We start from the raw sequence: 12,677 nt of genomic DNA on the forward strand, positions 1-12,677 counted from the left end.
GAAAAGAACACTGTCCCTGTTTTATTTCTTCCTGACCTAAGTCAAAGACATAGAAATTTAGACCACTTTTCCTGGTTCCTTGGCATTTATTCCTAGAGACATTGTTTACGTTGTTAATTTCACTATGGCCCAATTCTTCAGCTGAGATCAGTGCAAGACTTGAAACCAACTTGAATGAATTCAATACAAGGTCTTAGACATTGCTATTTCAACACAAAAAGACAACAGAAATCATGTGGGAGTTTTCAGGGAAGAGGATTGTTAAGGTTTTTTCTCTTATAACATGAACATAATCTTTCACACAAGATTTCAGTTTCATTGACTCCCACTTCACAAACTAGAGATCAACCAAATCTTTGTTCTTTTCAGATCTAGGACTAACAGAAATAGAAATCAGTTAAAAGAATCATGCTGGTTCTATCTGTTCAGCTGAGATGTTAGCACAGAAAGAGCAGAAGTAGAAGGACCTTTTCAGAAAAGTCTCTGAAAAAGTATTTGGTTCACTATCTGGAGACCATGACCCAAGTAATTTTTAGTGGTGGATTATTACAATAAAACAGCACCTAAACCCACCAGTTTGACAAACAGAGCACCTGTAACACAAGAGCTCATGAAATCACCAAAATGGTGTTGAAACCATCAGTTACTGATATCAAAAGCTAAGCAGAAAAGAATACATTTTTCAATTTTTTAAAAACCTACCTACTTGTTTAGGTGGGCCACACAAACACGATTAGAAGAAAGATCTGAATTTCTACTTCAAGAGGTCAATCCACAACATCCCAGGCCTTCATTCTCACACCAAAGTACACACAGACTGGAAGACCGTTGAGCCTTATAACAACAGCTGTGAATGCTGCAGCAGATTCAGAGGAACCCTGGTGAAAAGAGCATTTCACAAACATCAGATGTAGCAGGCTGCTACATTTCACACTGGCAGGAAAAGCCTGGGAGTTTAGCTCTGACTCCCCTGTATGACACAGCCCACATCAACACCAAGTCTAGTTGTGATTTTGTCTTTTAGGACTCAAAAGCCATTTAAAAATAAAATCAGATAAATTTGGTCATTTAAATGTCAGTGAGATATTTCTCCTTTTTTAAAAAGATTTATCCAATAATGACAAATCCATGCTAAAGCCTAAACCCAAAAATTAATAAAATATTTTAAACTACATTTTTAAAATAGTGTTGAGATACATGTATTTATTGTCAAACTCGTACAGAAAGTTAGAGCACTGAGTAGATCAATGTCACTGTAACCAACACTTACTGAACTGATAGCTAGCTTCTAATAGCAGGACCTCTTCTATAAAAAAACAAAAGAAATATTGTCCTAATTCTTGTCCATGTAATGAGTTCCTTAAAATGACTAGTTCATACAGAATTGGTAAAGAGACTAGAATTTGAAAAAGAAGGAAAGTCTCTTTTCCTCTTGTAATTCATGCATGAACAGGAAAGCTTAGTTTACTCTTGGCTATAAATAAAATAGTTATGAGAGGATGATACCTGATAATTTTGAAATGTTAAAGAATGTAATAACCAGAAGCTGACCTTTTAATTTCTTTACTTTTCTGTGTAACAGGTTACTTCTACACACAAAATATCTTCAGATTTTTTTCCCCTATGTAATCAGGAACATTAAGCTATTTTAAACAACTAACAAAAATTTTGGTGGTCTTTCTTGTACATTAGAATTTAATTCCAAATTTTATCTAACTATTTTAGCAAATACTGGGTAGCTATTAAAATGAAATATATTGTTCATGCTTTCTAGCATAATTCAAATTTTAGCAAGTTTTCATAGTCTTAATGTTTTGTCACATAATTTCTGAAATATATATATAGGGATAAAGCTATAGCAAAAAAGGTCAGGACCAAAGAAAAGAATTAGTAGAAATATATCAGTGAACATCAAAATTTTCAAAAATTTTAAAGTAGATAGAAAACAAGGCTGAAGTGAATTATTCAGTGGGTTGTTTATATCAGGACCTCATCACAGATCATATTTTAAACCAGAAAGGGTATCTTTGCCACCCACTGCTGCTCCAGCAAGCAGCATGGACTCTCAGGTGCACAGCAGCATTCTTCTGCTTTCTCGGTTCCCCAGAGGTAGAGAAGCACATGCAGGTTCCCAAAACAAAACCATGTGGAGAAAATACCTTTCAAGAGGCACCTTGGCAGCAGGCTTCTGGTCTACACATGCCTTTTTCTCAATCTTTGGTGGTGTTTGATCACATGTACACAGACAGTTCTCTTTCCCCTTGCATAAACCTAAAGATTTTCCCTCGTCTATCAGATCGTTTCTAACATCTCCCCTGCAGCAATCACTCCCAGTCTCCACGGAATTCTCAGTGGGAGTCAAGAGAACCTTTTCACAGCCACTGCCAATATTTCACCTTATTTTGCACGAAGAATATGTGCCTAACTGTCCATAACGGTCACTACCATCCATGGGCATGCACCCATCTTAGAAAACATAACCAAGAGCAGAGTGCTATGCAGAGTTTGGGGAGGGGGAATGTGGCAGCTAGGCTGTTATTTGTATTTAGTTGCTAGAAGGCTATGTGGAGCAGAGAGTTACAAAGATTAATACTTGTGTTTTTAAGTTGACATTAACATAATGGAAATGGTGTGTAACTCCCATCTCACCAGCCATCAAGGGTCTGTCAGCCTTAGTCAGTGTCCCAACGCCCTCTCACTCATCCTCCTTAAAATTAAATGAGTCGTTATGCATCTGACATTTCTTCCAGAGACAAGCCCCAGGGTCCTCCTTCCCTCTAACTTGCTTTCGTCCAGTTTTGTGTTTTAGTAACTTGAATCATCCTGTAAAATCTATCAGGATTAGTTTCCAGTATAGAAGCACTTGTACTTGATCCAAGCTAATCAAACGTTCTTCAGATACTAAGCTCCAGGGTTTAGGCGAGCACACCCAACATATTAAGCAAAAATTACCTTCTTAGTGTGGCTACTATATCCTCCTTTTTGACCCCCTTTGACACAATTTTGGCTGAGACAAGACAGAGTTTAAGCCATTGTGAATAAGCCAAAAATAACATAGTAAGTGTATGCCCGATGCTACCAGAAAGTTATACCCCAAGACAAAAAAATTTGGGTTTAGATGGAACTGGACATTTTTTACATACTAGTAAAACAGGCTTTTTAGCAGATAAGATTTTGTTTTCAAACTCAAGTTTCAGTTTTCAGAATGGAATTAGTAGTCATATTAAGGGGTATAGAAGCTCATATTATAATCAAACACAAGTCTGAACTTACAAGTCATGTATGACCTGGCAGTTAAGAGGTTATGGTGAGTAAGAAGGTAGACCACAGAAAACCAAAGAACAGGAAACTTGCAGTTTAGTGTTGATGGAAAAGCTTTGGATTAGATGGATGCAGTACTGAATAACTTATTTCAAAGCAAACAGCTCTAGCAGAAGTTTCTGACCCTTTATAGAGGAAACACTGAAGATGTATGATGTAAAAATTCAGAAGCACACGTTAAGCTGCAAAGTCTTATTTTGAGTTATATACAGCAAGTTCTGTGTTTACGCAGCTTTACAGAGTAACTTCCCCTTCTTCCATTCACAGGCTCCATCAACTGGATGACTTCCTTAATTTGAAAAATCAGTATTTATTATTCCATGAATGTTGGTTCAACGCTTAGCTCACCTACATGCCTAGGCAATTTAATGGAATTTCTGGAAGGCCCAGGATACAGACAGTAGAATACCTAAACATTCAGTTCAGTCCTCTGTCAAAATCACTTTTTCTATGCAGCCACAGAAAGAACTTCTTTTTCCAACAGTGACAATTCCAGAGACATCCAGATGCTGACAATTAAAAAAAATGGCAAAGAATTTCAGTAGAATTTAAAATCAATCCAATCCAACAGTTCCCCATTCCAGATGGGGTGGGGGGCTTAAAACTGGAGGGCTTAAAACTGGAATATCACACACAAGCATGAGCTTCTATTGCTGACAGATATTAAGGGACAATAAATGAAATAGCTTAGAAATGTATGTTCCCTAGGTTTGTATGAGGCTGTGTTGATTTACATTCAGTATTGTCTTGGAATCAGGTGAATAGGAGGTTAATACTAATTCAGCCCACTAAAATACAACACAATTTGTCAATGAAAAACTTGGAGAAAAAGGGGAACAGGCTAGTAAGAGGAACTGATTTCCTTGAGTGAACTTAGGCTTGATTAAATTTCTGAAAATATAATGTAACACTAATAACAAATTTAAACTTTGACCGAGGATAGCTCTTTAATTTCCATTGGAATAAAACAGATGTCTCTAGAGTAAAATGAACAAAATAAAAAATATTTTAAAATTGGACAAAAAGTCCAAGTCTCACTAGGGAAGCTGTACATGCAGTTCCCATTCATATTAATTGTAAGCATTTGTCTAAGAAAACATGTGTGACCAGTTGCTACAGCTCAGCTGATGACTGGCAACTTGGTGACGTGCTCGATGCCGAAATCTATCTAGAGGCAGCCTCTTGTACTTTCTAATTAAAAATAAAAGCAGATAAAACTCAAAGATTCATAGAGTCCTTCCCACCCTTTCTATTTTGGTTAAACCTGCTCTGATTACTAGTAGACTTTCACTGGTAGGGCTTCTCATGACAACGATGTAAGAATCCTAGGTTTCCTCTCTCTCTAAGGTAGAAATGAGTTACTTGAACTCAAAGAATCTAATCCTATCTAAAGTCAGACTAGTATCAAAGTGAAACATTTCAGTCACTCCCAGAAAGTTCTGACTAACACATATTAACAAACCAGGGTACCAGGGGAGGGTGAAAAAGGCTTATAGAATGCCTTGACTGAATCAGTATTACAATTTAACTTTCACACTTGTAACAAACTCAGCCAAAAAGCCCAAACCACTAAATGGCCAGATTCTCTTCTGGTGTGAATCAGTATAGCTCAAACACATGCCCACTGTATCCTTTTTAAAACAACAAGTCAGGTACAAGGATTTGAGATCTGACTTATTCCAGGCAGTTATTAGATCCGTATTACCATAATTTTTTTTTTATTTTAAAAACATCACAAGATTTTGGCCCAAGTGAAAAAAGAAAAAAAAAACTTTTTTAATTTTAAAACCTCCGTGCTATTTTTCTGGTTTTAACTTTGTCGTTTTATGACATGACATTTATTCCTAGATATAAGATGTTAAGAAATATCAGATCACACTAAGAGGCAAATTAACTTGATTTTCTTCCCAGATCTAGATCACTTGACCCGGCCACAATTATTAAAGCTAACATTCTGTTCTATCATAAAGGTCACTATTTGCTGATTCCACTGATTTTTGCCATACTCAGCCTACAAAGCTTGCTTTAAAATCTCTGAGAAAACATACAGTTTGTTTACAAACATGTAGAAATAGCATGCTTGGGTGTCACTTCCCTGAACCTCCTTTTATAGATTAATTTAAATATTCTGGACTTGTCCTTGCTTAAAATCCTTCCCCATCAGAGTACAGCAATAGTGCAGGAGGCCTTGGGGTGGCAGAGACAGTGGGACCGACACCATGGTGCACTACAGCACTACTGGGAGCAACACAGGGTTACTTTTTAGAGAAGGGAAAGTTTAGTGCAGAAAGGGAATGGAGTGCAGCCTGGAATAGAAATTGGTGTCAAGGGGGAATCCTGCTGTGAGGAATTTATTGAGCCCAGAAACTGTCTCTGTTTTTATTACTATTTATAATTATAAAAGATGGTAACTTTTAAAACTTTCCTTTCACAGCAAAATCCCAAGGTCATGGGAATCACCAATGCCACAAATAGATGACTGAGACAAAGATATGAAAACCTGCAGCTGTACTGGCTCTGTCAGCTATGGGCTCTCATTTCTTCTCCCCTGTCCACCTCCACCCCACGGCCCCCCACCTCCACCAGACGGACTCACTGTGCCCCGGAAGGTGAACACTAATACTCAATACTAAGCTCAGGCAGCACCGGCAAAATTAAGAATAAATTCAGGTTCACAACATGTCATGACTCTTGGTGCTCCCCTGCAAGACCCTTTTGGGTTAATCCAGGCATTCATTCGACATCTGCTCAATCTGTTGATGATAACACAACTGTGACTGCCATGAGGCCCTTTGTCGTCAGTAAAGGCTGGGATTAGAGCCCAGTACAGATAGCACACCCCAAGTAATAGCTGTGCCTGGAAGAGCACTTTAGCTCTGACCTAGTAGTTTCAGGAGAAAAAGGGAGTAGGCCAGGAGAAAAAGATGCATCTGGCTTTGAGTGATGGCAAGGAAAGAACATAAGGAGAAAACAGCCATGATTATGACAGTCAGGCTTCCCTGAAGGCCTGGCTTCTTCCCTGCCCCTCACCTTCCAACCTTCTTTTCCTGCAGATCCCAATTGTTTAATATCTTCACATCTTTTGTCATTTGTACTCCAACACTTCCTCAGCCAGACCAACCTGAGAGATCTTCCTGCAAGGCACTGCTTGCTAGTATCTTAGATTACTTTCACAACCACTGGAGCTCACCTCCCTTTTTCTATGCTGAAGGGAGGTTCAGCAGCCACCCAAACTACCCAGCTCCTGTAAGCTTTAAGAGCTGTGTCTTTATCGCTACTCAAATGTAAAAAATTATTCTGCTGGAGATTTGGGAACCATTCGCATTTGAGTGAAAGCCCACAAACTACCTTCAAATCATCACCAGTAGAGCATGCAGAAACTCATGTAACTTTGCTATGAATCAGTTGCAAAAAACTACTAGAGCTTTGTTTACTGCAGGTCCTAGCAGTCATAGCTGTTAGATCACATAGCTCAACATAAAGCCTCACATTACAGGAGTCATTACAGGTAACAGTAAATTTATTACTGAAATGCAAAATGAAACTGACTTGTCTTAAAAGTAATTTGAAATTGGACAACTTGCAAGGAACACAGCCATAGGCCAATCCCAGGACATTCTGCCTGCACAAGAATTACTAGGATAGCTTCACTGTCACTAGCAAAGCTCATTCAGAAACAGTCTATTTTGCATGTGTGGAGCTCATAGGAAATGTTTCAATCTAAAGCAACTGTATGTCCATAAGAACTGTTCCCTCCAAAAAGGCTTTGCTTTCCACAGAAAACTGCCATTTTTCATCAGAAGAGCTAAAATCCACCCAGTAAAAAGATTTTCAGCTTTTCAAAAACACGAAAGTTCCCTAGAAAAATAAAAAGTTTCAAACATCAGCACCAGGTACAAATCACCCGGAAACCCTAGACTAACTGGGCCACTGTTTCCCTCTGTGGTCTTTCCCAGGGTGTCTCTCTGTAGCACTAATCCCCAACTGAGCCTCCAGCTAAGAAATCCTAACACCCACCATGAGTAAGCATTATAGTTCAGTGAAAATTTTCCTCCGCATTTGTTCCTTTGTACATGACTAATCAGGATATAACTCAAAGTATCTTTCCCACCTTCTTGTTTTAAAACATAGGCGGTACAGACAGTTAAATTAGAGTGGAAACATTACTCCAGCAACTGCCTTTACCAGTAAAAGCAGACATGCTTCTTTCCTTCTGTCTATCCTGAAGTAGAACAGCTTACTAGCAGGTGCCACCGATTATACAGTGCTTACAGAAGAGTTGCAGATAGCTATGAACCAACAACTGACAAAAGTTTCATCACAACTGCACTTCCTCATTTTTTTTATTACCTTCTTCCAGGCCCTATTTTCCTGATGTGCCTTACAAATGAGCCTTGCTTCTGCATGCACCTTGACACAGGTTTTCACGTCCCAGTAAATCAGAGTACCACCTTTTAAACCTCACCACCTGGGATGGCAACTCCCTGAATATTAGTAATTTGCCACTCCTCTTTCCTAAAAGCGTACAACATACTCGCCTGCAATGTTTCACTCATTACTTCTTATCTGGCTGTCTGAAAGTAGGAAAAAATATTTCATGTATTTTTATAAATATTTTCAAGCTGCACAACCACTGCATTTTATTTTATTTCATTTATAAAACACAGGGTGGAAAGGTACCAGGTTTAATTCCACTCATCAGCAAATATTTCTCTGTGGGCAATTTCAAGGAAGTCAAGACAATGGCTAACTCTAAGAAAGAAAGGAACAATATTAGCCCAGGCATTTCTTTATATTACTACAGAACAATGCAAATGAGGTGGAGAAAGATTAAGGATCAGCTTTTCAAAATATTTTAAGCAGACAGACACTTCTTAGGGTTTTCAAAGGTCCCTACAGAGGTTAAAGATCTAATTCCTTTCGATAATGCAAACATTTAGGACATCTAGATTTCCACTGAAACACGAGTGAGGCCATGAACACTTTCAGAAAGACATATACTTTTTCCTGCAACTGCTTAATGTAATGCTACATAACCCCATGTAATGGTTTAATGCCGTTAAAAAAAAAAAAAAAAAAAAAAGTAGATGCCATTCCCACAGGAAAAAGAAACATGTATCTGTTGTCATTTTGACAGGCAATGACGCTGAAGCCCCTGAACTGATGCACTGTGATCTTTCTAACAAGGCTGAGAGGCTATGTAAGTTGTAGCTCTGGAGATACGGAAAGTGGTGTATTTGCTGTAAAACTGTGCTGTAGAATCAGAGCTTATGATAATGTTTTTTGGTCTCTGTGGCTACAATAAAGCAAATTTTAAATGTGAACTGAGCTCAGAAGAGTTTTTCATTTTGTCAGGACTCCAATTTTTGCTGTTTAATTCCATGTTCTAGGTCCAGTTGTAGCCAAAGAGAAACAACGGTATATCTCACTGTCGGAACACGCACAGAGGAGTGAGCTTTCTCTGTACTTTGCTGTATCTGATCAGTTTACTTCAGATTTTACAAAAAAAACTCCATTTTACAATTTTACAATTAAAATCTCTATGATTTTCCCTCCTGTCCCTTAAAGCAGAGTTTGGAAAAGAAACCCCCTAACTGTGCCATCTGCAATGGATACACCATCTCAGCAGCCATCCAGCTACACTTGGGCCAGGTGGCAAACACCACCTAAATGCTCTGTTTTCAAACAATTCACAGTCTATCCAGGGAGCCTTTTGCTCACACCAGATAAAATTCTGGGCACTGGAAGGACCTGGCTGAAGGAGGAAAGAAGAAATAATATGGGGTTTCCAGTTCCTTGTTCAGTCACTAAGAAAATATCCTTTGAATTAGCAACATTTAAAGTGAAAAAAAAAAAAAATTACTGCTCCAAGATGTGATTTCTATTTCCCTCCCCCCCACCCCTTTTTTTAAAAGCAGAACAAGAGTAATGTGTGCTTTGGTCATTTGTGAGCCCTGGCAGGTTTCAAGGAGATTCAGAGCTGTGGGATATAAAGTTTTATTCCTGCATCCAGAGGCTTGCTGCAGGGAGATCTCTGAGAGCTGAAGTGACTGCTCCTGTGCCCCTCTACAGGGTCCAAGCACTGCAGCACCAGGGGACTTCAAATGGCAGCACCATCAAGACTGGGCCTTTTCAGCCCAAAGGTTCAGCTTAGAGGTATGATTAAATCCAGTTCCCACATTCCTGACACACAAACCCCAGGCATGACACAACTGAACAGCCAGAATGATACCTGTCCTTCCCTCATCCTCCCGTCAGGCAATCAGTCCCAAATCAGCAGCAAATAGCAAGTTGCAGAAGCAGCATCTAATTCAATGAATTCAAGTTCAAACACGTGAGGGATTACTGCACAGGCCATATTGTTCACTTTCCTGCTCAGAGACAGGAAATGTAAAGCTCCACTAATGCATCCCACTGAGATCCCAGCTCCCAGTTTACCCATGCTCTTTCAGGAAACTCTGATGCTCACTCAGCATCCACCTGATGCTTCTACCTGAACATGACCAGGGAGAATTCTCCATTTACCCATCCTTATTTTTACATGAGGCACGATGAGACTGTAACATCAGCTGGGGTTTCTTGCTATTGCAATACAACACTTAGCTTTCATTTTTAAAGGATGTTGTTTTTTTTCAGTTGAAGAGATCCTGAGGCTAATTTCCCATTCATTATAGAGAACAGAAGACTTTCCTGTACAAGTACCAAAGACTTTAGTAGTGACCTTGGTTTTTTTCATGTCAGCCAAGAAATAACCCATCCCTGTTACCACACAAAAGCACTTATTTAATGTTGATGGAGAGGAAGTGTACCACCTACTGAGTCACCAATGCCACATCCTAAACACCTGGCTTTTGCCTTGCTGGGCTTCCATTAAGCATGAATCTACCCTGACTGGAGCGGTAGAAGAAGTCTATAAATAAAACCTCGAACCACACAACACTTTCCTGGATAGGAGGTATAGTGTGATCTGCTAAAGTTTATGGACTTCCAGAAGAAAACTGAAATCCTTTCCCAACCAGATACATCTGCTTTGCTTTTGTCCAGTTTCAGGGATAACTGTGCGTGTCATGTCCCAACGCAAGGTATAAAATCAAGTTTCCTTGAAGTCAGAAATAAATAAAGTCACAGCTACAACTTTAGTATTTTAAAGCAACTGCACAAAATTATGGCCAAATCTGCCAAGGTGTTAGATGCCTAATCTCCCACTTTCCAACTCCTTTTGTGAAAGTTCATCCAAATTCTTACCGTTCCCACAAGACTTCTGTATAAAAAATACATTTCTTAAAGCCCAACTAAAGACATTTCTTGCAATTGAAATTTTTGCCTATTCAGCAATGAATCATTTGCCATCCACAGTACATCCCATAGTTGACAAACAAAGCAGTATTTGCCATCCTATTGCAAAACACAGTACAACATATTTTAGGAAATGATTCTTCATTAAAAAAACATAATCTAGGGCAGTACGATGCAACAGAAGTCACACAAATGGGCTGTATCCTGTGACTGGCTCTGAAGTAAGCATGAAAACAGTCACAGAACATTTTGGGGGCAGGAGGAAGCACACTTTTTTTCTGTGGGACATCAGCTTGCAGATGGGCTCGCTCACCTTTGGTTTGTCCTGAGTCAGACCACAATCCCTTTAACCCCCGTGCTGAGAAGCTCAGACTCTTGGCAGTGATCCCACAGGTAGGATGATCTAGCCAACATCCTTCAAAGACACTTTCTGGAATGTGCTGCCACAAGGCAGTGCATGTTTTCCACAACAAAGTGAATGTTTAACTACCTAAAGCTTCGCTTCCTTCTGTATCTGCTACCTGAAGAAACGAAACAACTGTGCTCACGCTCAGAGACCAAACCCATAAACACATAGTTTGAAGGGAGGAAGAGGTAAACTAGGGAAGATAGTAATGACAAGGAGGGTTGTTTCTGTAATTCACGTCCTTCTTCAGCCTGAATTTCTTGCCTCTTTTAAACTAATGTTTGCAACATGTAATTTTGGAAAACCTCACACGTTGCAGAAAGTATTTGCAATAGCTAAGCTTTTTTTAATATATAAAGTATCAGGAGCATCACCCAGGTCAGTGCACCATTGCACCAAAACAGAGAGAAACCAAGTGCATGCAGACATTTCCAAGAGCAGGATCACCACAGTACATACCACCAACAAAATTGCTAATACTGTTTCAGTGAGAGGTCCCAGTACAGATTGAACAAGGGAAACCACTCCTGAAGAAGAACACGAACTTGAACTATTAAAGACAAAAATAGTGCATTTTTTTTCTTAGTCCACATCCTTTTCTAACTGATAGCACTATACTTAAGCAGTAATAGGCCTCTGCCTCAGTGGGACTACAGCATCGTTTTTCTCAAGCACCCAGGAAGCCACGGCAGGCAATTGCTCTCCAGGAGAAACACCACTGGCAGAATACCCTAAGGAACAACTCAGCCTAATCAAGATTCTGCTCCCATGCAGAACAGGAAGATAAGATTCCCCTAGCTGCATAAGAATTCTCTAGTGATATTTCCCAGAGGAGAATGCACCAAAAATTAAATTATCATAGTAACTGTTTTGTTTCTTTCTTTGTTTTCTTTATTCTTTTTTAGTAATTTCAACACAAAGGTAAAAAAGTCCACCTCCCCCCCCCCTTTTTTTTCTTTCACTTTTTCAAAATAAATGACAGTTCTCTAGATTTACTAGATCTCCCATAACTATCCAATTTTCTCATAGAATAATTACTTTTATTGTCACTCAGACTTGGCCTAAAGCCATATTCTGAAACCCCCAAATACTAAGTTAAATAAATTATTTGTCCTTTGCACAGAACTCAGCCTCTCCAGACCCTGCACATGAGAAGCCCCTGCAGGGAACCACACTTTCATAGTCTCATTCCTAGCTCCTCACACTTCTTGGACTAGAGATATGGACAGGCACATCGGAAAGGGGCAGAAAGAACACTTCACAACCATCTTATCCTGCAAAAGGAACACCAGCACCCATTCCCACAGAGACGAAATCCAAATCGGAATCATACAAACCCTAGAATGATAGTGTGGCTAGGAGAAAAAGATGAGATTCCTTCGCAGGTTTTGCCTAAGCCACAGCAGGACCCTCCAGTAGGGTTATAGGCCCAGACACGATGAGGCTGCTTCAATGCCACAGCACCCTCTTGCTTTCATGCATGAAACCCACCTTCTATCTGCTAAACCAAAACACAAAGAGTACAGCAGAAACATCTAAATTTTGAGTTTGTAATAGGAATAAGCCCCTTACACAGTTTCACTTTCTGTAGGTTATGAACTAACTTTCAGCTCCAGTGGCTTTGGATTCAAAGCCAGAGCAATCTGGCTTCAGG

At 39.4% G+C, this 12,677-nt stretch overlaps 1 long non-coding RNA gene across 3 annotated transcripts in view; it reads right to left on the reverse strand.

Annotated features, from left to right (window-relative positions):
• Window positions 1-12,677, reverse strand: part of LOC308071978 — a 378,690-nt gene that overhangs the window by 353,896 nt on the left and 12,117 nt on the right. For 2 of the 3 annotated variants that reach the window (XR_013931446.1, XR_013931447.1), the window contains exon 2: window positions 703-878. This is a non-coding gene — a long non-coding RNA (uncharacterized lncRNA). The remainder of the gene's footprint in view (window positions 1-702; window positions 879-12,677) is intronic. The other variant, XR_013931445.1, reaches the window with a different exon arrangement.

Source organism: Falco punctatus (genome assembly GCF_963210335.1).
Source record: "Falco punctatus genome assembly, chromosome: 12".
Classification (NCBI taxonomy): domain Eukaryota; kingdom Metazoa; phylum Chordata; class Aves; order Falconiformes; family Falconidae; genus Falco; species Falco punctatus.